Raw genomic sequence first — 6035 nt, forward strand, 5'->3', positions numbered from 1 at the left:
ACGTAAATACGGAAAAGCAATTATGTATGTATAAGTACTCATCCATATTAATGGTTGTTTTTTGTTATTGCTCAAGGGGCCATACAAATGTTTCGTAAAGAGAATTCATTAATAAAAGTTAAGATAATGTTCAAGGTCAAGTCTAAATTAATGTAAAAGAAAAATAAAGGAAAAATGCAAATGAAAATATATTTAGTCTCAGAAATAAGCTTTTGTCGTGGAATATGCTTTACGTTTGGATAGCATAGCCGCCATATGCTAAAATCTCGTAGTTGTAATTTTTTAGACCTTCGCGAAAACGCTTACTGCAGGAGAACTAATGAAGCGATTTCAACGAGAAATGTGGCGTTTCAAAGATAAAATTACAAACCCATCGACAAATTTCTTTCCGTAAGTAACCAATTCGGTTTCTGTCGTAGAAACAACGGTAAATATTAGCTTATTATGGGGTAAATTTTGAGCCTTTAAAGGGCTCTAGCAACTTATTATTTGCAGATATAGCTTTAATTTTTGGGATATAGGTTTTTCGGAGCAATAGAAATATTATCGTGTACAAACTTTATGTAAATTTAACAAATATTGGGGATTTTAAGGCACTTTTTTTTTGAAAAATGTGCAAATTTTTTGTATTGCCGGCATTTTGAAAACAATGGCGGTCAAAATTTTGGAAAGCTTAGAAAAGCGACCATTTTTTAAGCTTTAATCAACCTACGCCAGCAAAGTTTATTTCTTACTTTTTGCTTTCGATTGCTTGAACTTAGTATGAACAATTACTCCATTCGAGTTGTAATCTCATTTTTCCACTAAGTATTAACTGCAGTTAAGGCTTAGTGGGAATTCCTACTCTGGAAACAGTGCACTAAGGTCCTCAGCGCCGGAGCGTCTTAATTATTTTTTCGCTACCTGACGAGTCACTGAGTGACGGCTGTCACTGTAGTCTGTGCAAATTCAGCAGCCGAGGGGGGGGCAGAAGTTTTTAATATAAAATAGTTCGTTATTTTTACAGAATATATCCGGAACGTAGCACTTTTTGTTTTGGTGATTCACAGACATTGAAAATAAACTTTTTCTCCCAAATAGGTAAATTAATTGTATCTCAAAATATCAGGGACCGAACATAACAGTTATTGATGAAAACAGTTATGGAAATCACTATGAAGAATATGTTCTAGAACTAAGTGATACATACCAATCGATTTCTTTTTTCACCGAGACACAAATTTTAAAATAAATTTTTATTTGCATTTTTTATGCAAAATTAAAAAAAAAAATAACAATTATTTTTGATTGTTATATTATAAATCCAAAATAATAACTAATTTAGATTTTTATATAATATGTCTTAGATAACAGTTATTGAAGACTTTTATTTATAAAAGTCATCAATAAAAATCAGTGAGTGACTTTTACTTTTAAAAGTCATCAAAATAAATCAGTCACTGACTTTTATTTTTTAAATCATTCGTAACTGTTTTCGTAGTAAAGAAGGTGTTGGGAAACAAAAGTTTACTACGACTTATACATATGACTTTTATAAGTATGATTAAAAATAAAGGTCAGAGGCTGATTTTTATTTATGACGTTTATAAATAAAAGTCTTCGATAACTGTTCTCCAACAGACATAATTTAAAAATCAAAATTAACTGTAACTTAAAATTCACACCAAAGATATGAGTATGTCATATGAGCAAATCCCACGAGTTGTTTTTTTTTAGTGTCACTGCCTTCTCTCGGCAAAAAAAAAAGCTAAAGTATTATTCTTGCATTTATTTCAATCAATGGAGTATTTGAACAATTCTACCCTTAAAACATTTATTTAGGCGAAAAAATACCGAAATTATTCGTTTTTTCATTGTCACTCGAAAAAATTATAATTGTTTTTTTTTTTATGACTTTGGCAAGTTTTAAAATAGAATGTTCATGTTTGAAGCAATGGACGTTGGCATCAAATACAACATATGTATATATCTGTTCAGTTTCAAGAGTGCACCACGAAATTTAAAAAAAAAAAACGTTATATACATAAAGAAAGAAATATGTAAATATGTATATCTCGAAAATGTATCCATTGAATAAAAAATTAACTTAATTTTTGGAATCAGCGGTCGTTTCTAAATACAAATTGGATAGTGGCTGGCTTCGTATCGATGACTGCGTGGAAGATCGACCTATCTCGGCAGCCAATTCGAAAACGCCCAATCTCAGAAAATTTTTCATCATCATCTCAGCTTATTTTCAATGTATTTGAGTTTGAGATGGGGTGCTTTTGAACCAAACCCTAAGATAGGGTGTTTTTCAATCAAATTTGGAAGTAGGGCGTTCTTAAAAAGTTTTCTGAGATAGGTCGTTTTTGAAGTGGCTGCCGAGATAGGTCGATCTTCCACTCAGCCATCGGTATGGTGTTACGGGGCGTATACGTTACATATGCAACTACGGGTTTATGAGCATGAGTGGTTATTTTTACTTTTTTAACCGACTTCCAAAAAAGTCGGAATATTTTTATACCCGAGCGCACTTCTGCACAAGGGTATATTAACTTTGTTCACATAACGGTTGTTTGTAACAGCCAAAACGAATCGAGATAGATATAGACAAATGTATACATAAATGCTCAGAATGAATAGAGAAATCGATTAAGCCATGTCTGTCTGTCCGTACGTCTGTCCGTCTGTCCGTCCGTCCGTGTACACGATAACTCGAGCAAAAATTTAGATATCTCAACGAAATTTAGTATGTAGGTTTCCGTTAATCCAAGGTAGGCTGGTATTGAAAATGGGCGAAATCGGACTGTAACCACGCCCACTTCCCATATAACGGTAATTTCCAGAAATACGAAAACTGCGATATTTTAGTAACTACTGAAGATAATTCACTCAAAATTGATATTTACAATAATTTTCAGACGAAAATATAGAATATTAAAAATTTTTGGGAAATGGGCGTAGCCACGCCCACTTATGGTTACATGTTTATATCTTGGTAACCGCTGCACCAATTTCTTGCAAACTTGACACAGTTGTTGGCCTTGGTACAGCATACCAAATGGCCGAAAATTTTTAAAATCGGACAATAACCACACCCACCCACAGTTCACAGGGTAATTTAGAGAAATACGAAATCTTCGATAAAGCAGTAAATATTAAAGCTAATTTATTCAAAATTTACGCTTGCAACAATTCTTTACCAAGAAATACGTTTATGGTAAAATTTTGGAAAATGGGCGGGGCACCGCCTACTTATGATAACATATATGTATGTCGGTAACCGTTCTACCAATTTGTACCAAACTCGGTATTTTTATTGTGCTTGCCACAAAAAAGCAAAACGTTGAAAATTATTGAAATCGGATTAAAATTACGTCGCTTTTCATATAACGGTAAATTTCAGAAATGCTTGAAACTGCAATATTTCGAAATTTAAGGACGCTAATTTACTCAAAATTGCTACACCCCGGCTTACCATCTTGCTTTAGGTTTCGGTAAGGTGAAAAACATATATTTAATACTTGCGCCGGGTATTTAATGTGCGGCTCCACCCGAACTTAGACTTTCTTACTTGTTTTATTTTTTTTTATGTATGTTACCGCATAACTTTGGACCACGTCAACCGATTTCGGAAAGGTAGTGTCTCAGAGGTGGTCCCATACTAATATGGTTAAGATCCGATGAGTGGATTATGAGATATATATATATATATATATTTTTTTATATGAGAGTAGAAGTCGTTTTTTTTTTGCTAAAAATTACTTGTTAGTATATCTTTTTCAAGTTTTCATTTAAATACAATTTCACGATGGAATCTTGTTCTTTATACAAAACTGAAGATAATGCATTTCTAAGACAGGTGAACCACCATTTTCGACCAAAGACAAGTTTTTGTCGAAAAATGTAACAACTCGCGGGATTTGCTCATATATTTAGTACTTTTAGGGATTATACTAGTTCCAAGGCGAATTCATACAAGGGGGTGCTACCACCCAGACGGATAGCTCATGACCAAAAAACCAATCTCGATTGAATTTTTTTGTGAGCTTAGCTTATTAATATATAAATCAAGATCCGGAGGGCTGGCTGCTGAACACCTGTTTTGATTATGCATTCTTATCGTTTGAAGATGTCAATAAAACCGATTACTCATCATACATACTTCAGATGACTTGAAAGTTTGATAAAATTTTATTTGCAGTACTTATATAGAAAATGAATTCAAGGTTCTAACATCGAAAAGTAGTTTTTGTGAAAATTGCAGATAGTTCGTATTGAATATATGCTCTCGAATGTAATGTAATTAATTTCCAAAATTTGGGCTCACTCTATCTTCTTTAATTAGGCATACTTTTCCTTCAGTGTTAACGACATATTTGTGAGCCCCAAAACTGAACTGAAAAATTAGAGCATCGAATTAAAAAGGTGTATGGTGCTCTGGACTCTTGCAAGAAAATGCCAGGTATGAAGTGAGGTCTGCGTTCTGATCTTGTGTTATCGATATACAAGACGGCTCTAAGGTCAGTGTGTATTGCCATTAGTTGAGTAATCAGATCATGTCCAACCGAAACCTTCAATGTTATCTTTGCAGAGTTCTCTGAGATTAAGGACGTACATACTTACTCACTGTATGCTGTACTCTTTCAACGACTCATGTGTTCACGACAAATCTAACCACATCTGTCCCGTTACCTCTAAACATTAAATTTGTAAGCACAATAAAGATTTCACTGAACTCTCATAATATTTACCACAAATTACAGCTTTACGCTTTAAGAAAATAATCTTAATCTTAATAAAAAAGTATTTCAAATCTAATTAACACATTTACTAAGTCTGCTAAAAAAGTCAAGTACAACATTCTCAAACGTACTTGACGTCCTATGTCAAGATGCTCCACATTTTTAATAATGTCTGCTTTCAACAAATTCTTGCTGCTACATGTGAGCGTAAGGACACATTAACGTATACATGTATATGTACATATGTATGTATACATACTGTGTAAAATAGAGTAAACGTACATACATACATACATACATACATACATATGTACATACGCATTATATTAATGACGCTAACTAATGACGGAAAATTGAGAGCGTTGAATATTTTTATTGAGTTATAATATATTTCGTGCTAAGCTACAAATAAACATACATATGTACATCCGACTTTAAAGGTGACTGCATCACTTCCTATCCAAAAAAAAATAATCGGTACTGTGTTTCCATTGGAATTATAAAATCTATTACATTTTAAGACGTCCACCAAAATATTTCGGAAAAATATCAAAATTTACGTGAGCTGCACCGATTTGAAAATACCTCAAAAAATTTAGTTGTTTATGAATTAAAGATTTTTTTGAAAAAAATCCCCTCAAATGACAAACCGGTTTAAGCTTAAAAAATTTGCATAAAAATATTTAAAAATAAAATAAAAATTTTAAATTTTCAACGGAATAGTAACAATGAGATTTTTGATGCTGTTTTTTAATTTTTCACATATTGGTATAAGAAAAACTTGAATAACTGAACCTAAACTATACCGATTTAGACTTGTAAGGTATCGTTGGAAAGGTATTTTCCCATCCTTTTTATTTCTTTGCCAATACACTCATTCAAAGGATATAGATAAAGGTAGGATGAACGAGCTTAATTCCAAGTTGAATTAAGATGTGTTGGAATTTGAAAAAAAAAAATTGGGCATGTCCCATGATTTTTTTGCACAGTAATAAAAAGTGTGCGATTTCTACTGAGACCCCATAAGTCTAAATAAGAGTAGTTTTGGCCCTTTATTCAAGATTTTTAATTATTTGTATGCAGTTTTTTTAAGCCTAATCTGTTTGGTCATCTGAGGGGACTTTTCTCAAAAACATCTTCAAGAAACGTTTTAATTCATAAATTATTCATAAAAAACTCCATTTTTGGAGGTATTTTCAAATCGGTCCAGCTCACGTAAATCTTAACATTTTTCCCAAATATTTTGGTTAACGTCTTCAAATATGAAAAATTTTATAATCCCGGCCGAAAAAACGCAACTTTTTTTTT

This window comes from Rhagoletis pomonella, unplaced genomic scaffold, assembly GCF_013731165.1.
Source record: "Rhagoletis pomonella isolate Grant_MI unplaced genomic scaffold, Rhpom_1.0 Rhpom_scaffold_00004, whole genome shotgun sequence".
Taxonomy (NCBI): Eukaryota; Metazoa; Arthropoda; class Insecta; order Diptera; family Tephritidae; genus Rhagoletis; species Rhagoletis pomonella.